We start from the raw sequence: 21,066 nt of genomic DNA, 5'->3' as shown, positions 1-21,066 counted from the left end.
CTGAGACTCCAAATAAGAAATCCACAATATCCCGTCCAAAACTTTAGTCCAACCAATAAGCAGCAATGATACTCCAAACCTCCAAGTCTAGCTCCATTACCTCTAAAAAGTCTAAGTCAAACAAGCCCAAGACTCATACCTCTCAATTTGCAGAAATTTGGAAGCCCGTCAACTAATAGTCCAGTTCCCTCTCAACCATCAACCAGCTCTAAAAAGTCTAAGTCCAACAAGCCCAAGACTCATATAAATTCCCAACCACTCAACTTGCAGGAAGTTGGAAGCCCATCAACTAATAGTCCAGTTCCCTGTCAACCATCAGCCAGCTCTAAAAAGTCTAAGTCCAACAAGCCCAAGATTCATATAAATTCCCAACCCCTCAACTTGCAGAAATTTGGAAGCCCATCAACTAATAGTCCAGTTCCCTCTCAACCATCAACCAGTCAGCCCAAAGTCCCAAAGCCGACCCTCCAGCTCCAAACCCCTTCAGCTCCCAACTTCTCAACCTCTCAGACTCAGACCCTCAGATCTGAAAAAATTTCAAGGGGTACCCCTTGATTTCTGAAATTCTGGCCAGAGCTGAAAAATTTTCTAAGTCCAACAACCTAAGGGTTTTAATTACGAAAACCCGTTAAATTTTCAAGAAAGTGCCATGGCAGAGCGGTAAAAGAGAGAGCTGGCATGCAGAAGGTACGCGGTTCAACCCTGCTCCATGCTACTATTTTATTTATTTTTTAAAATTTATCACTGCTGTAAAGAAAAGTTCTCCTCCCGGGTCCCCGGCTGGGTTTTGAACCGGGGACCCGGCGCCTGGCGGTCAGCGAGCTAGACCGCCAGGCCACTGGCCTCTTCGAAAAAATATTCTCGGAACTTATATTTAAAGGTTAGATTGCGCAATATTAAAAAAAAGAAAAAAAATGGCCCCCTGGCCTCATTTGAATAAATGAATAATAAAAAGCAGAAAACTGAATATTCAGAAGGAAACCACCTCACAGGTCCAAAATTCTGGTTCTCAAATTCAGACATTTATTCAATGTACTTTCCATCATAGCTTGTACACTAGGTCCCTATTTATTTACAAAATATTTAAATGTTAAATATTTAAAAGTTGTTTTTAAAATTCATGTACATGTACATCTATTTAGACACTAATTTACTTCCCTTTACAATAATGTAAATTTGTCGATGCTTAAAATTGTAGTAGCAAGTCCTATATTACAAATTTTCACTAATATTTATTCGGGGGGGGGGGGGGGGGGTGGTCGTCACAAAATTGTTGACTATAATAGGGCAAACTTTTGTTTGAATGTGAAAATGGAGATTTTTAAAGTTGGCAATCTAGATTTCAACCAACGGCCATACTTTGTCAGTGATATTTGCCTACAACATCTTATACTATTTTGGTACCTTCTTGAAATGTTAACCACTTCATAAAGAAAAAAATATGCTAATTCCAATACAGAGTGACGCCTTATTTGATGAATAATTTCAAGTACATGTTTCAACTTAAGTTACATAAATTTTGACTACAAATAACTACAAATGTATGTTACATGATGCCCTCTATATAGCCAGTCTAACATCTAATTACTTGTGTCTATCAGACTTGATTCTATGCAATCTTATTTCATTACACTCAAATTATTTTCATGAACATTTTTATTTGCTAATTCCTTTTTCTTTCCATAAATTTTAGGCCATCTCAAAAAGCAAACATTTAGGGCTCTTGTTTTCCTTAAAAGTACTCGGTGACTTTCAACCCAGAATTAATTTCTTGCCAATGTTTACGCCACTTGTTATTGTGGATCATGCATTGAAAGCAGTCATGAGCAAATTCAGGGGCAATAGAGGGCGCTTCTCATTCAGACTAATTTTTTTTAACCAAAATTGGAGTGCCCAATTAAACAACATTAATTTCACTCATTAATATGTAAACACACATTTCAATTTAAAATCGGAAGTTTAAACTATGTCATTGTGATCTTTAATTATACAGTTGTGAGCGATTCATGATAGAGGGCGCTTTTTATTTACACACTTTTTAATTTTTATCTTAAACAATTTGATTGCAAAATTGAAAGAGCAACATTCTTTAAATTCAGGTGATTTTTAGGAGCAACTGTCAACATTCATTAATGTACAAACAAAAACCTTAATTCACATGTGATATTGCTTCATTTCTCAATTACACTGAGTGACTGAATGGGCTTAATTATCTACAAGATGAATACACAATTTAGTACAGTAATTTGAAAACAAATTACATCACTAAAAAATACATCAATAATCAGAAATACTATTGAAAGCAACTAACTTTAGAAATCAGAACATTTATAGTTTAAGCAAGTATTCGGGCAATTCCATGGTGACAAGACTTTTTGCAGGTTTGGAATTCGCATCAAGAATAAAAAATCAGGTATTCCTAATAATTTACGCATGCTATCACTGCAATTCTCGAACGCGACACAAAAAAGTGACATATATAGGTACTTATTTCAAATTTCCCTATTCTTGCTCCAAATTTCTTCCATTTAAAAAAAATGATAACCCCCTCTCGTTCTAAATGTTATGTTAAAGACAATTTTGGATTGAAATTGGAATTGGACACCGTTAAGAGTTTAAACTTTTCACGGTGTAGTGAATATTGAGCGTTTTGTGACAAGAAATGACGCGATTTCCTCACTATGTAAACTCGGAGGTGCCATGCTGAAACTGAAATTTGAACACGACGTCACATTTGTGTACACTAATTAGCTGTATGCTGTATCATACAAATATACCAATCAGGCATCATTATTTTTCTGAATGCAAAAAGTGTCTACTTTTTTTCAACCTGTTGGCAGCTAATTCTGTTCCAAAAAACAACCAGCATAAGAAATAGTTGGACCTAATTACATGTACACCTGGTGATACAAACACATTGATCTTTTCTGTCCATCACTTACAGAACTCTTTCTTTATTGCGACATTATATAAAAGCAACACAGGAAACAAATGATAGAACAAATAGGAAATTTCTCTTTACGTCATTCCATTTATTCATCGCACATGCCATAGCCAGTATTACAGTGTTTACATATACAGAGATGTAAAATGAAAGTTTTATTAATTGAGAATGTGTATTGAAAACTTTCCGTTCAGGTTCAGGTTTTACTTTCTTTATAATTTCCAACAATCGACTATAAGCAAGAGCAAAATAACTTTTCAATATTCAAACTCAGAGATTTTTTTAGAGTTTAACAAAAAACACAGACATAATGAAAAGCTATATACCACACCCCCCCCCCCAAAAAAAAGAACACGAAGCAGATAAGATAAGAAATTTTGGTAATTGACCCAAATAATATTAAAATTGTCTCCAATAACATCTGTGTACTTAAACTTGCATAACACATTTTTGTTATACTAACAATTTGAGGTCTCAACGTGAAAAACAAATTGTGTGCTCAATTTTTACTACTTTTTCTCATAGTTTATTTCTGCTCACTTATGAAACTCCTTATGTTCTGTTGTTTTTTGTCTATTCCTCTTTCACTTGTTCCTCTTGTGGTCTTCATACAATCCTTTTCTTCCAAGTTTTGTTTCTGCTGTGTGGATCTTTCTCTATGCTGCATGCCGGCTGTACGTTGCAACTTTGGTGCAGATCTTCCCTGAAAAATATAAAATAGTCAACGACATGACATAGTTATTTTATATTTCATCCATGTTTACATTAACAAATTTTAATTGCTATTCGTCCAGCAGTACAAAGGTTGTCCAATGAACGAATAAGACAATAAACTATTAAAACCAGCCAATGTTTAGTACTAGGGAATTATGAATATCAAACTATTTGGTGCCAAGTAATAATTCAGCTCTCACAGGGAAGACTTCCCCACCCCATCAGAATGCAAAATAATATACTTCTTATGCCTAAAAGCCGCAAAAACAAATACATTTTCCCTGATTCTTTTTAAAGGGTTATAGATGTCCACATTTAAGTTTAAAGAGACTTGTTTTGTGAAATATATATAAATGTTGCTCAGATGGTGGCTTTGTTCCATTTGGGTTAAAAATAACTTGTCTGGGAATGGAATAAAATAACATGTGTACTTGTATTTTCTGCAACTACAGACTACACATTAATGTGGCTGACACTTCATTCAATACTAAGAGGTTGTGACTGTATGACATTGCATGTACATGTGGCTGGCATTTACACTACATGTATTTCTAGCTGGCCTAAACAAAATTGTAAAAACAAAACTATTTATTCACTTCTCATCAAAACTCTACGAAGAAAAAATGTATCAGAATAATTCCCTGGCCAGAAAATGTAGGTATTAGAACAAGGATAACAAAATCACTTTTGATGAGTGATACATAAATTTGTATCTCATTTTACAAGCAAAATCTGACTAAAATTGACGATTAAAAAATCAAATCCATTTTCACAAAGACGCCCTCAAAACGGTAACATAAAAAATTGAGGGAAATTACTACTGAAAAAAGTTTGCAAAAGATGTATTCAAAATTCCTTACCATAAGTCATCAGGATGTCACCGCAGACTTTGATGTGATCGTGTAACTTTACAAAATGGTGCGCGAATCGGACGAAACAGTTTCAATTTTAAAAGCGCCAAGTTCTAAAGTGTCACTTCAGCAAAACACGCTTGAACAAATGTCAAATTTATATTTTGGTCTTGTGTCTCCACCAGCATGGAATTGCCCATTTAACCTTTTTTTTCTCATTGAACAGCCTAGTACATTGTAAATAGGCCTAAGGCACCTTGGATGTAGTTTCTCTGATGTTTGAAGTCATCACAAAGTGGTGCAGTATCAGGGCATTCCAGCATCAAGAGCAGCGTCTTCTTGGCAGGAAAGCAGGAAAACCTGAAATTCAAGTTAAAAAAAAACAAATTGAATATAAATAGCATACATGTGTACATGTGCACTTGTTTTTCATAACTTTGCAGGCTTCTGTAGCTTTTGAGGCTCCACTAAGTTGGGAGAACTACATGTATAAAAAGGGAAACGTTTTGCAGATATAGTTTGAAATTAAGCTTCCTTTGCATTCATGTTCACAGCACATATCTGCATGAATTAATTGCCCACGTACAAGTACTGTTCAATGACAGTTTGTAGTGCATCCAGCTTTTGCCAGAAAGCCGGGAGAGAGGTTTCCACCTTGCGCAGATCTTATGTTATCTTGGCCACCTGCGTCTCAAGGCTCTCGTCGCTTCTGTACAACCCGATACGGACGCGGCAGTAGCAATATATCGCTCCTCCTCAGTCAATGCTGGATTACAGCCACCTTGCACTTTGTAGACTGTGGGAAGCGCTAATCGCTTACCCATGCGACACTCCAGGGACATAGTGACGCACTTCATTGGTTTGAAGGTGAGCCGAGGTTTGGTAGCCATGTCCAAAAGCCACTGCAGGTCCTCGCCAGAGGTCATCAGTGTGGACAATGACCAGAATGTCATGCCCGTGCACCACTCTTGACACTGCCTGCATCACAAGTTCTATAGAGTCAAAATGAAAAGTATCAGGGAGATCAGGTAAAAGCATCCCGGATGATGTCTATAGAATCCCTCCAGCACACCGACCTAGGCAATATAACATGGGAGAATGCTGCCGAAAGCATTTCTGTAGATCGAGCCATATGCCACATACATGTACAGATTTTTCTGATTCCAGTGTGCATCCCCCACAATGGATAAGATCAGGAGCGTGTGCTGAAAGCAACCCTCGGGCCTAGCACTCTTATGGGTATTAAACAATGATGAGATAAGAGTCTTGCGCCCAAACGAGTCAGACGGTAAAGGGTTGCCACTAGCAACTTGTACAGGCATGACTGCAGGGCAATTGGCCGGAAGTTGGATGGGCACGCTTGGTCACCCTTCTTGTACAACAGTACCATGGTAGCTGTCTTCCAAGAATTGGGAACCCAACCTTCATGCAGACACCAATTAAATATCGCCACTGTAAACGCACCGTCTGCCAATCCGATGTGACGATCAATAGTCAAGCTGATATTTCTTGGGTGCAGAGTTTGACATCCAACCAAGGCTGGAGGAAACCTCCATCTGCATATATCATGGTTCATAGCAAATCCAAGCCCGACTCCCTGGCATGGGCCGAGTTTAAACAGCAGAGTTTGAGTCTACTGTTACGTACGATCGACCGCCCTTTCCAAGTGATCTAAGTACTTCAACAGGATCAGTGCCAGCATATTTGACCTCAGAGCCATCCAGGACCATGTGCATCACCCATCTCCTACTGGACCTGTTCAGCATTTGAAGCCTGCCAGCCTCCCGCGCATCAAACTCAGGTCAACACCCACAACGTCGCACCACACTCAAGACGTTGCGCCGCACCGCACCACAATTGGATTCCCGCCGAATACCAGTTATCTGTGAGCAATAAACTGGGGCAACCACATGTTGAGCAAAATGGTCACACACTGGTGCATGACAGCGCTACTAGCACCACGTGTTAGGGTCTCGGCAATCCAAGTCACTAGGTGGTGCAGTCCCACTCGGCCTCGACCTGGCCAGAACCTTCACCCGTGATGTCACACATCAGTCACAGGGTTTTGGCTGCATCGATCCCCAACTCATATCATCCTTGTTGTGGAAAACCTGAAGGAGCCCCAACGGATTGTTGGAGTGCCAGAGCAACTCTCATCCAAATTATGGGAACTCTGAAGGGAACCTAAGCATTCGCCCGTAGAGTGTTGGGGAAATGGCCAGACCTCGACCCTGGTCCCAACTGGGAAGTCACTCGTACACAATCTGAAGAGACAGAGAGTAAGGCTGAGGTCACATTCTATAGACTCAATTTTGTTTCACTAACCAAGCCAAGGATGAAGTCCATCAGAGACATGGGCTCTCTGGGAGCGCTGTATCCACGGGCGAGAAAGGGGTGTGTGCATTGTGATGCCGCAGGAGCAACCCGGACATGCAGTCAGTGAAACTGAACCACTGCATTTGCGAGTTTGGTAGAGGTTGGAAACAGGTCAGCCTGAGCACCGGTAGACAAGAATTAAAGAAAATAAGGATGTATATGCAGCTGGTGTTGGGTCAGGGTCTGCGAGTGGTAGCTAGCTCTCCCAATACATGACACAACTGAAGCTGCAAGTGAAGGATAGGAAAAGACCTCACTTTCCGGAGATCTCAGAGACTGCAGATTTGAGATGGAACTACGCTGATGAGTGACGATACAGACTAGCAGATGTACGAAACAACCTCAGGCACAACATGGCCCTCATCAGAGTTACAGTCGCCCCCAAAGAGTTTCCGAGCATTCCTCTACAGAATAAGTCAAAAATACAGATCCATGGTTTTTGCCGAGCAGGCCCCCAGCTTTATGCAATCCACTTCAATACAAAAACTCACGAAATATGTTCTTGTCTCACTCCCTAGAAAACCTTTCTAGGGAGTGAGGCAAGAATATTTCTCTTGAAATAAGATTTATTTCTAGTTTTAAGAATACCATTTTTAGCAGTGTACGTATAGAACTACTCTCTGGTAATTTTGAGCATACTCAACATCACCTACCTAGGCAGAGTCAGCATCCAGGATCTCTAGTGGCTGCCATCAAACATAAGGTTTGTGAACTTGAACTTTGCTCCTCCGTAGCTACTAGCTTCCTCAACGGGATGCGCTAGCGCTCATCGCATGACAGAGTAGTAGAGTAAACTCTCTTGACTGAAACATCCACCCGTGGTGGCAAGAAATTAGAGATGCAGTGCAAGACCAGGAGACTGCTGGTGAAAGATGCTGGTCATCACCTGGCTGTCAGCAATCTCCCTATGGATGCCACAAACAAAGAAAGGAGACAATGCTAATTAAGTAAGAAAACAAATACATGTAGGGATCTATTTTAAATGAACTAACTCTTTCAGTGCCCGCGAAATTTGAAAAGTTTAACCTTAAAGTGCCCAACTTCAAGCTTTTTTGTTGTAATTGTTCAAAATTCTGGAAAAAAAATAGTAAATAAGTTTTATTCACTAAATTTGTTGTTGTTGCTCTGTGGTATATCCTTGGTACATTGGAAAGTCAATAGTAGTCAAATGCATAGTGATACACCCTGAAACACTGTCCTGCACGCAGGGGAATTCCGCACTTTTTGCAGAAAATACGAGTTTTAGTGCTGGGCACTCTCGCAAGAACTTGAATAAAACAATAAATATACAGGTCGTACATGCATGAAAATGGTACCATTAGAAAGAGCGAGAGCGAGAGCCCCCCCCCCCCCCCCCCTTTTTGATAACGTGTTTACTCTACCTCGTACATGTACGAGGTTTGGCGATTTTAATTACGAACATTACCTCGTACATGTACGAGGTTGGCGCTTTCGTACTAACAAATATACCTCGTACACGTACGAGTTTGGCACTGAAAGAGTTAAGGATTGACAAAATTGAATTAAAACTATAATTAATCCTAAGATCATAACAATGCACCGATGCATCGATAATCGCGATTCTGAAATGCCACAATACGGCATCGCGATATTTAATTGTAATCTAGGTTTGGCAAGAGAAATTCATGAAATTGTCAGCAGAATATAGATATACCAAAATACATGTATGTTGATCTTCTTCGTTAAAAATGTACACATGTGAAGCATTTTCAAAGTGATCTGTTGAGAAAATCTAATGCATTACATTCCACTGATCCAGGCAGTCAAACTCATGAATACCCTTGAATGTTATAGTATTGTCATTCTCTGACATATATAGTCTCCACAATCCTTGCGCTATTTAATACTGAACATGCCCAGTGATGGGTAATGGATTTCACCAAAATTGGAAAATGTCAGAGCTAGGCTAAGACCATGCACTGCAATAAATTACATGTACATGTAGCTACATGTACCTTGTTATATCCACTGTCCTTCAAGGTAATGCCTGCCCGTTGATGGAGGGTGAAGTTCACAGATGGGTATCCCTGATCAGCCATCATCAGTTGAATGAAGACAGATGCTTGGACAAATCAACGAAAAATGAATGGAAATTAATGTCTTGACCAATCATTAACAAAACCTACCATGCCTTGAATATTTCAGAGCTTATTACCAGTCGTGCCAGTAGGTACATTTTCAGATGTGAAAACTGTAGAGCCACATATTAAACTAATAGAGCGCTACCTTGTTGAGCGCATGCGTGTTTGTGCACAAACCTACAGAAAACTCAAAATTTAGTACGGATTTAGAACGGCTATTTGCATAATACAAAATGTACATATTTCACAGCTTGTTCTCGAGCCTGTTAATTGGTATGAGCGTGTCATATGCATGTGGTTTTATAATGTTCCACAAACACACCTGTCATACGCTAACCAAAACAAAGCCACTTTCTTTTTCCCATTCTTCAAAAAAAAGTCTTTTCTTTTCTTCCGGTCCAGCATCAGCGTCCTTAACTCAGTTGTGTCTTGTTGTGCTGCGTCCCTCTTCAACTGGTTGACGAAAGATAGTCTCCTCCTGCCCCTGCTCCTAGCTCCATCGACAGGTTCCCACAGTACTATAGCGGGCTCGCAGCTATAGCTCTGGATGACACACACAGTGGCCTGCCAGCCTCCTCCTCGGGTCCCTGACCTTTATAGCAAAAGCTCTGTGCAGGTTGTCGTAGAGCTGGAGCAAAGTCCAGGTCAGTGATCACACACCACTGCTGGCACTCTCCAAATCCTAAGCCTGGCGAGTGTGAAGCCCAGCTCCTTCTCCTAGTACAGTATACTTGTGTAGACTGCAGGTTGTCATAGATAGAGCTGGATATTGGGCACAGGGTCTTCCCACCTGACGTTGAGAACGTGCCATCCGTAGCATTCAGGTGTAGACGCCATCTAGCACTCTCTCGTGCTTGGCTGTCATCATCCACATCTAAAGCTCCAAATAGAAGTACAGACTCAACTGTAGCCATGAACAGACTTCGCCTGATGTTGTTGGTGAGACCAGCACCTGATTTCAAGAAGCGCTGCGACGCGTCGCAACTCAAGTTACGACGTGTAACACGTCGTAACTTGAGTTATCTTCCATTTCACTAAAGTTGCGATGTGTTGAACGCGTCGTAAGTTCCTTGACAACGGCTTAAAACACGTCGCAAGTTACGACGTGTCTAGTGGTCATCGCAAAATAAGAAGAGTCATTTCTAAGCCAGTTTTATGCCACAAACATTACATTAACGAGATTATAATACCGAGGCAATGTGTGTAAAGTTGTAAATAGAAAATTCATTGAATAATTATGAATTAGACCGGAATATTAGAGTTGAAATTTCAAAGTAGCTATACAGTCCAATGAGAGCTTGTTTTCCTTCAAAATTGTATCGCACGGCCGCCATTTTGTTATACGTTTTAACAAATTTCGAGCCGAGATCCGACGACTCTTTGTTGAATATCAGACGACTATTTACTGTACGCTGACTAAAGACATAAACCAGTCACCGAGTTGTGCTATAAATACACCTACGACGCGTCGCACTTACGACGTGTTTAGTGAAATGGATCGCAGGACGCGTCGCAGCTGCGATGCATCGTAAGTTACGAAGAGTTTAATGAAATCGGGTGCTGCTCTCCACTCGCTTCATGCTGTGAAGGGCCGTCCACGCTGAAGCTCTCCTCGCTCTCATCACGCTCTCCTACGAGGGGCACCGAGGTATTAGAACTTCTCAACGACCTCTAGAGGAGCGCCATCTCAGGACTTGCCGATACTGTCCTCTGAGTTGAACGCCATCACCTTGTTCTTCTTTGAGTTAAGCTTTAGCCCTACTCAGAAGCACTGGAGCTCCACAGCTGCAAGCAATGCTCATGCTTGGTCCGCCGTGTCGGAGAGGAGACTTGTCGTCAGCTGGCACTCTCCAACTCTTTATGCCTGGGGAACGTGAAGCCAACCAGCCCCTTCTCCTAATACAATATAGACCGCTAACCAGGTCACGATATTATTAAAGTTTACATCAACACAAAGAGAAAAATACTATCGAAGCAGTAAAAGCGCACTGCGGGCAAGTGCGGTGTCTGGAAATGCAGAAACCCAAATAGATGTATTTGGACCTATATGTACTTGTGTGGGATCAAAACAAATTGCAGTTGGTGGCCAACAATGTCAGATTGAATAAAATATTCATCCAGCACCTTACAAATGTGTGCCATATCTGGACAAATAGCCAAAAAGGAAGACGTGGGCAAGTGTAGTAGGACTGTGCCAGTGACGTCGTACACTGCAGTCAGAAAGAATTATAATGTGTTGTTCGCGGTCTAAGGACTTTTATTAGGGACAGCAGGACTTGTTCGGGGCAACACATAGGAAAAATGGGCACAAGACTAGGAAATCAAAGCAATAAGCCGACAAGGACAAAGATTTTTAATTCCTCCAATCATTCTTTTCATATTTATTTCGTTTTATTATAACTACAATTCACTCGATCACTGTCTCATACATACATGTATACAAATCAATCGGAGTACATAAGTCGCTGCAGGCTTCCCCTCTATATCAGAGCCAACTGCTGGACTGCCACAGGATGTTGCCGCAGAAATCTATAGTACTGAGGACCCTGTTCTAGGTAACTTGGACCCTTCAAAATCGCTTGTTTAACATTTGGGAATGATCTGGTGATGGTAGGGTTCGACTATAAGGGAGCCCATGCACAACAGTTGTGTCCATGTATTTGCTAAAAAAATTTCATTTTCCAATCTTTGTCCAAAAAAAACTCATCCAATTTCACACTTCAAACAGCCACAATGGTTTCAGTAGGCCCTCTGTTGGAGACACTGTAAGTAGCAATTGAAGATTGCGATTGAGGTCTAAATTTACTTAACATCTGAATAATAAAAAGTGAAATTTTCAGTTGAATTCCCCGAACTCGCCAAAGAACACAACTTCTGCGCCAAGTTAATTCTGAACGCCAGTTTTGTTTTATTTGGAACTTCAATAATTGATGTAAATTTCAATATTTTTGCCAATTTACAGTGCAATTTTGGGTAACAGTTTACAAAATCCCCAACTTTGGGCACACATCTTTCTTTGGATAACACTTGTTAAAATCCTCAACTTTAAAGTTGTTTAAAAACAAGTCCTCTAGGCAACTCTGCCTAAAAGTTCTCTGCAACGTTATGAAAAGGAATCACTCAAAATTGACATTTCTTTTTTTATTAAATCTTGCAACTTCTATTAGATAAATCCATGGTTTACAAACAACTGACTTAGTTTTCTTTTCTTTCTCCTTGAAAGACAAAAAGATTGCCGATTGCTGATTGATATAATAATATCAGGCTTCAATTTTAATATGAATAAAAATACGTGAATGACATCATGATGGGGGCAGCCACATGTATACGTCTGTTATGAAACTCCTGGATGAGTCAAAGGCCACCTTGCCCTGGGTGTCTAAAACCTCCTTGATGGTGCTCTCACTTATCGTGAGCTCTTCCTTGAGTCTGTCGATCTGGACGCCAGCATTCTTCAACACCAGGGTCAGCCAAGGGGCTGGCCGGGCATCACGGTCTCACGTCATGTCGGGGTTGGGGAGTACGTGCAAATCTCTTACAATTCTCCGCTCCACACTCCCAGGCTCAAGGCTCACCATATCACAGTCTTGCCTGGCATTCTTGGGACCTCAGGCTCCTGGCATCTGGTAACCGGTGGTTGGCTAACCGTCGGCATCTGGGTCATGCTGTGTGCGGACTGCCCGGGCCGGTCCAGTGCAGGTCGTGTTTACACACGAATGGGAACGGTACGAACATTTCATCTTCTCTCTGGTCCGATGCTACTCGTCAATGTAGCGTCTCAGACATGAGTGTGATATGCAAACTCCTTCCTGCATTCTGCACATTGGTTGTGTCTGGTTGGATTCCTCCCTGAAACTAATTGCAACTGTCTGTCTATCAGAAAAACATCTTAAACTCTTTGATTTTATTCTTTGATCTGAATCGATCCTGGTGCATTACGTGCTCTAACACCGGTTGTTTCACCGGAAGGAGCAATATGGGCGGAATGACCTAACCGGTTGACCCAACTGATTGGCTCCGGGTGGAAGCTAGGAATTCATCAGGCGGACTGACTCCCGGTGTACTGACTCCGGGCAGACTGACACTGGGCAGACTAACTCTGGGCGGAACGACTCCGGCAAGTATACCCGTACAGCAATACTCTGACACACACACCACTGTCGTGATTCGCTGCCAAGTACCCCGTCGCTGAACGCACCGTCTCAATTAATGCTGTACTTCGCTGAAAGTACCCCGTCATTGAAGGCACCATGCTCGGTTAGCTCCACTGCAGTACTTCGTGCAAACTCCCTCACTGGCTCGATCTAAAAATCCCAGATGAAGTTGAATACGTACACCGCTCCCGCCGTAGTCCGAGTATCACCCGTTATCCACAGAGCCATCTCCTGTCTAACGTCTGATATGTCAAAGCATGCAGATTTATGCAAGCCGCACGCCAGCCAATCGGAGTCAACTTTACTAAATCGTGACGTCATTTCATCCCAAAATCAGGACTAACAATGTGATTTGGTCAATTCGAATGCAGCGTTTTGTAATACAACAACAGCCGGCCGGCTAGGAGTGCATTTGTGTAACATGATACTGAGTGCCACAATTGGTCAATTCGAATGCAGCAGTAATCCAACAACAGCCAGGAGCGCATTCGCGTAACATGATACCGAGCGCTGCGCGCCGTGACATTTTTTTTTAAAAATCCATGTCTATGCTGCGCAACGGGTGAATGACTGAAGATCCGGTAGACCTTTAGAAAGCATCTGCTGATTGGTCAAAATCTAGGAAGTCAAGAGGCAGGGTCTTGCCTAATTAATCAGCAAATCTGTTCGCGCATAATAGCGGCATTCGCCGTGGTCTATTACATAGAATTCTCCCGCCATCCTAACATGTAGTTCACCATTTTGCTACGGACAGTAAGACACGGGGAAAATAGGACAAGACTATATAGGGCAACAAAGAAATAAACTGACAAAAACACAGATTTTGAAATCCTCCAATTATTCTTTTTACCCTTATGTCTGTTTGATTACATTATAACTTGCATATTTCACTTTAATAACTGTCAGCCACAGGGGAAGGTAATCAATTAAACTTCATAACAAGTGCAAATCAAATGTACTAGCTAGTGCAATAATTCATTTTCAAATAATTTGATTAATCAACTCAAACATGTAGCATATTCAAATACATGTATATGTATACGACATGTGGGGATCAAGTCTAGATGGATCTGGTCTAGATCCAGCTAGTCTAAAACTGGCTGGATTCGCTATTCCCTGCAATAATCAATAGTGACAATTATAGGAGCTTATAAAAAAAATCACATTACATCGTCAATCTATCTTTGTCAGGGTAGTGGAAATTATAAGGTTGACATTTTGCCAGATTTGACAGAACTTTCAGCTATAGCCTTTTTCTCACATGTATATGTATGTGTAAAGCTGAACTGCTAAACCGAACCAAAAATGGCCGAATATGGCCTTCCGACGGAAGAGTTCGGCAAGTATTTGTTGACAGCGCTAGGAATGTTAATGGTTGCAATGAAAGGGCAAATGTATCGTGCACGGGACGGATGAGTACGGATTATTTGGTGCCGGGCTAGCTCCACCATTGTCCGTCTTTGGCTGATGTGCATATTATACAAATATTGAATGCTTCGAGTGGTGTAGTAAAACTAGCCTCCCGAGGTGATCCATGGATATTCTATTTTAGAATACAATGCTCCATGGATCACCGAGGGAGGCTAGTTTCAATTCACCACGAGATAAAGCATTCAATATTTGTTTTATAATACTTCACCCCCAGATTCTGCTTGGTTTTAATATTTTAAATCCGAACAGTTGAAATAAACTTCAATTTCAATACAAAATTGGTGGAAAATGTATTTACCTCTTCCAAACTACCCCTTCGGCCTTTGCAAAATGTTTGAACCCAACTCTGTGGCGCGCTCTCTTTGGAACAAAGCGCGCTACGCGCAACGCGCACACCAGCATGCATTTGCACACAAACACTGCGCTGTGGAAATAGTGCTTTGGTTGCTAATGGATATAGTACTTTGGTTGCTACGGGTATAGTATTTTTGGCCGTGCACAGAAAGATAGCAAAAATAGAAAGTATCATGTGACTTGCTCTCGGCCAATCAAGACACAGAATCTGTGGGTGAGGTGTTATAAAATGTGATACGGTACCCGATAGCTCAACCACGAGCACTATGTACTCAGTAGTATTGCGAGGTTCTGGCGGTTCCCTGGTTCTAACCGGTTTTAATATGAGAACCGAAACCGCGGATTACTGGTTCAAGAACCCCGGTTACCAGCCATGCATGCTGGGTTCCAGGGTTGACGTCCCGACAGTCCGAAGATACCGGTACTCTACTCTGAAGGGTTATTATATTGTCCGGCGCGATCTGGCAAACACATGCTTTTAATTATAATCTTTTGCTTCACATGTATATTCAGTGGATGATTGGTATATTGGAATACATTTGGCACAGCCTTACATACACTAACCTTATGAAGCAAACCAGACAGCACCCGCTCCTGGATCAGGTTTGGTAACATGAAGTAGTTGCATGGTGGCTGTAGGATTCCAGACCACTCCGTCCTGCAAAATGTATGGGCAGCGGCTGTCGTCCTTCCCACATCACTCATGGTAAAGTAATAGATGCCAGACATCCACTCGGCTCATATGCAATACACTGTGTCTGTAGCAAATAACCAGGGAAAAGCCATGTGATACGCAATGATATACATTAGATACATGAAATCAACATGTTTTGTCCAAAGCATGGAAGGTTAACTAGAATACATTAAAGCTACAGTCCATCCCTTGCAGCTATATCCAAAAGGTAAATGACATAATTTTTGTTTAAAGACATAAAGATAGTAAGGATTAACTCCCTCTGTGCTGTCATTTTGAAGAAATCAACAAAAAAAAAGGTTTTCCAACGATGCGTCTTAATTAAGACGCACCGTTGGAAATTTGGTATTTTTATTCGGCGAAGCGCGCACAAGCATTGACACGACGCACACACTCGCGTTCGTGGTTGCTATAATTCGCCGTATCAGTGCGCCACATCGCATTGCGCTGCAATCGGCTCAGTGAAAACATGTCTCGGACGCTGAATTCAGGCCCAATTCAAAACATGATTCAGCAATATTTGATTTGAAATCGAGATCCTAGATTACAGTTTTTCTCGAAATATACAGCTGAAGCTGAGCTGACACTTCATCAGATTATATAGCTGTTGGCAGCACCCTTCTTCAGATTTTTAGCACTTTTGTTGCTTCAAACGAACAAAATGCACCAATAACAAACGATGGACTAAACCTTTAAGCAATGCATGCTTATATATTTAACTAAAAAGAAACAGTCGTTACAGCATTCTCAACTGCTACCGTTTATTACGGCACTGCAAATTAAAACTTACAAATCAAAATATTTGAACTAGAGCAGTTTTGCAGTACGCAGCTCAATTAATTCCGCATTTTTTGGCCAGTCTGCAAGTCTTTGCATAGCCCATTCTTTGTACATGTTGTATAGCTAGCCCAGCCTGTGTGGCCTAGCTATTGCTGCACTGTACAAAAGTACAGTACACAGTGCAGCAATATGGACACAGCTAGCTCTGGACTCCATCACGTGTCCGGTTTGAGAAGCTTCCACTTACATTCCCGAATGTAATGAGCACTTAATTATGTGCTCGGTAGGCTTACTTTCACAAAATTGTATTCCTTGAAACTCCCAGTGGCACAGATCTGCCATATTCCAAAGAAATTTGGGTGCAAAGGAGTCCAAACGAACGTGTAGAAAATCTGGTTTGACTTCATCTTGGATCTATGCACCCAGCGCATTACATGTATATGCATTCTCCAGAACGTTGTTTCCACAAGTTAGTTGACGACTGTTTCATGTCGCAACAAATGTTATGTACATATTGAGGAATGTACTAGGTCTCAACGTTGCAAGCAATATACTGGCTATATAGACACGTTATCGCGAAGCACAAAAAAATCATTGATTAATATAGTACAAATAATGTGAAACCCCCCCCCCCCCCCCCTGCTCTGACACGAAAAAAAGTTGACAATTATGCTGATTTTATTTACGTGTATGTCCGCAAGAGGCTTAGCCAGCCCTGGTAATTAAAGTGGGTATTTTTTTTACTATTATGTGATATGAGCCTTATTCAGGAGTTGGCCATTTTTGTCGAGTTTCCTGAAATGTATTTCATTTATTGTTAATTGTTGCATGGGATGGCGCCAGACTATTTATGCAGGCACAATGCAGCTGTATTTTACTGTCATTTATTTTTTTAAACATGGCTTTAAACATTAGGGAATGTTTAATTACACATTTTAAATAATGCATATGCATATGGAATTTATTATAAATGAAGTTGTTTTCATTTCTCTTCGCAAGTTCAAAAAATTAAGATTTTAGGCGAAGTAAAAAACAACAACATGTTTCTCGTCCCCGCCCACTTCCTTTTTGGAGGCCGCCTGGATTTTTTTATTATTTTTTTATTTTTGAAAAATGCAGTAAAAAAAACACTGAAAAAGTCCACAAATTCATCGGAAAATAAATTGTAGACCAATACAATTAGTCTAAATGATATATGTTCAGTTTTCTTGTCCAACTTATCTTTCATTTTAAAAGTGTCTTTTGAACAGTGGAAACACCAATAATTGCAGGAAATTGTTAATTGGCGGCCATCTTGAAACAAATAAAAAAAAAAAAATAAAAATCCCCGCTTCCTCCTTTTTTTCAAATAATCCGGACGAGAAACGTGTTTTTTTTTTTAAATTCGGCCTTACCTAATAGCTTTGAGACAAAAGTAGGCATATATATAAGTGTATATTTTCTTAGTAAAAGCATGGTAAAAGATTCAATATTTCCCCTGAAATTTGACTTTTTAGAACTTACAGCTAATTAGTATGATAGCTGATAATGAAGGGTCTGATCCCTGCAGGGAATTGTATTAAATGGAGTAATTGCAGAATACCCCCGCCACTCGGAAATACACCCCTAAAATCACTGGCTACGAGGTTGGAATCACTGCAAAAGAAACAATTCAAGTCCATTGCCAGCTACGCGGATACTGAGTGGGGGTCCATTATTTGAGAACGAAGCAACACAAAATGAATGGGAGTTGCTGAAAAAATTCTAAGTCCAAACCAACTACCCTGTTGGCGGCTACGAGGCTACGGAGTGGGAGTCCCCTTGAATATGCTTGAGAACGAAGCAACAGTAGCCCTGAGAATGTTTATTGAGGTCAATCAGCCGTGACCTCGAAGCCGGCTACGAGGTGGATAGATCGAGCGGCGGGGTATTCTGCAATTGTGCCTACAACTCTGACCATGTATCACTGAGGGGCGGATCCAGGATTTTATGCAGGGAGGGGGGCAGTGAATGTACACAGGTTTTTTTCTCTAGACACTTTGCCTCCATAAGAGGAATGTGGGGGGGGGGGGGGGGGCTCGTACCATACTTTAAATTTGGCGCTGTTCAAATATGACAATCGTGCACACTATGGGCATTATTGAATGAGCCTTCTTATTGTCGGCCATATTGAACTGAAAGACTAAGTGGTGCCCCCATTAGCTCTATGGAGCAAAGGAACACAAACTATCACCCAGTCCCCCCCCCCCCCCCCCCCCCCCCCCCCCCCCCCCCCGAATAAAAGTGCACAACATCTTCCACTTCTCAGTACATGTATTCCTAAAAATCCTATCCTCTCCCCGCGGCCCCACGAACGGGGCAACTATATCCTTCCTCCAAATTATCACGTTGGACTTACCAATAAGTGCCTGTCTGTACGTATGATAGTACAGTGAGCAAGGCCATATCCTCAACACACGGTCGCGTCCTTTCCACACTAACGCCATACAGGACTCCTTTGGCATGATTCCCAATTTTCAGGAGGCAAAATAACGGTATTCTCAGGCTTTTGGTGACAAAAATTAGGGTCCAAAATCATTCTTTGATTGTTCGAAAACTGCATGAAATAGTTTGTACACAAGGATGCTCGAGTTAAAAAGAGAAATTTCCTGGCTGAAAAATGATTCGGATCACCCACGAACGAAACCACAAACGGAGACAAGGTCGGAAGGCGCATGCGCGCAGCGTTTGAAAATGAGGCCAAAGCACGTGGCCAGTGGGCGCCGTCGCGAATGTGCGTTGTTCACAATTTGTACTGCAAGTACCAACTATGTTCCGGAGCAACTATAATCTTCATTTTTATTTAAATTTAAAATAAACGGTCAAGCTCATTCCATTTTCAATATCATTTTCATGAGGGGGCATATTGTGGGGCCTAGACAACAATTAAGACTTCGTTAATTCATGGAAGGGGGTAACGGGGGGGGGGGGAGCACAGATTTGAACAGCAGACTGTAACATAGTTTACAAGTTCCATGTTTTGTGTTCATTAGGGCGAGGACATTTGCTTAAAAAAGGGCTGTTTGATTTTTCATACAAAGTACAAACTTGTAGTACATTCATCCCCACTGAAAGTTGCAATTTAAAATGCACTGCGCCCCTACAATAAAATGCTATCTAGCCCCGCCCCCTCCGCATACGGAACAACTGGCCTGTTGGTTACCCTCCCCCCCCCCCCCCCCCCGCCCCCCCCCCAAAAAAAAACCCCAAACAAATACTTTTGGATCCGTCAGTGATTTATAGCTGCCTAATCATATATTTTTATTGCAAGATGTAAATTTGTGATTGTGTTGACATAATTATTTTCCAAGGAATTTCTTTTGATATCCTCATTATGAATCCTGCATGCCTGTTGATTACAAAACCCATGACCCAGCTGTAGAATTCAGAGGCGGGAGATTGGTCCATCACCGAGGGTGGAATGGAGGCATAACACAACAATCATCTAACCTCAAAGATTTCTCATTGATTGACTCAATTCATTGCATGCAATGATTTATTACACCATAATAATCATACAACGTTTACACAATGTAAAATAACAATCCCTGAAGTCTTAAGTTTTGCAATAGAAAAAAATATTGAATATTTTGGGATGAAGGCAAACTATGATATCCCATATCCCTTTAAAGCAATTAATTAGTACAACAAAGGTCATTTAAAACTACAATCAGTTACATTTCCAATATGAATATATCAAGACGCTGAATCAAAGTATACTTTTTCTCTGCTGCAGAACTACTTTTCTCAAATTGAGTGGTTGATTTTTGGGCATGATATATAAACGACTGTTATACCCCTGGGCATATATCAAAACTATTACATTGCACGTCAGTTTTTGTACAGAAAATATATCATACTTGGAACAAACAGATCTAGTGTCAATCAATAGTTTGAAGAGGCTTACAAGATTGAAACAAGCCTGACTTGCATTTCAACATGATCAGAAAACACACAAACATTTTTGTGTATTCAACAATTGCAATGGTTGGTCCTGAATGAGCAAACATGACTGTCCTCTGACAAAAATGCGTCATTTGCCAAAGCAACATTATTCATGTAGGCACATAATATATGTCCACATGTTATTATATTACATAACATATTATTACACAGGAATATTATTATACATGATATATAATTATACACAATATACACATGAATTGTTTTACAGAACTAAAGGGATGCCATGCTTCGCGCGTCACCCACCAGCTGTGTGGAGTTGTAGCACCTGCTAGCTGCAGGAGTTGTACGAATTTTGTTTGGTTTGGAACATTTAATATAGCTCTATGGTTTGAAAGCACTTCCAAGTTTTCTATGCAACCTTGAAAAATTAGTCTTTTTCCAAAAACCTGAAAGCTGAGAGTTTTTTCCTTTTTAATACTGGGGGAAAAATCATGGAAATACCTCAGATACTAGGGTTGCTGACATAATGGTACTGTGCATGGGCCTTGCGAGGGCCGACTCTCGAAAAAATGATAAATTTAGAATCATGCTGGAAAAGTACAGGAATTTTGGGGGAAAATGTGCTGTACGTAGGACAAAAATCTGTGCAATACATACATGTACTGTGGCCAAACAGTGGATTAGAGCATGGATATTTCTCCATGATTAGAGCATAGAGCAAGGAACATATATGCTCTATAGT

At 40.9% G+C, this 21,066-nt stretch overlaps 1 long non-coding RNA gene across 2 annotated transcripts; it reads right to left on the bottom strand.

The window, feature by feature from the left end:
• Positions 1-1,000: 1,000 nt before the first annotated feature.
• On the bottom strand, positions 1,001-19,089 carry LOC119733288. Of its 2 annotated transcripts, none has more exons than XR_005271750.1 (5): positions 18,778-19,089; positions 15,491-15,684; positions 8,862-8,968; positions 7,539-7,790; positions 1,001-4,869 (listed from the first exon to the last, which is right to left on the bottom strand). It is a non-coding gene; the product is annotated as an uncharacterized LOC119733288 (long non-coding RNA). The 2 variants fall into 2 exon arrangements; XR_005271751.1 differs by lacking the exon at positions 18,778-19,089 and adding an exon at positions 16,648-17,007.
• Between the last annotated feature and the right edge of the window lie 1,977 nt (positions 19,090-21,066).

This window comes from Patiria miniata, unplaced genomic scaffold (genome assembly GCF_015706575.1).
Source record: "Patiria miniata isolate m_02_andy unplaced genomic scaffold, ASM1570657v1 HiC_scaffold_25, whole genome shotgun sequence".
Taxonomy (NCBI): Eukaryota; Metazoa; Echinodermata; class Asteroidea; order Valvatida; family Asterinidae; genus Patiria; species Patiria miniata.
This window is presented reverse-complemented; position numbering and strand designations above follow the sequence as displayed.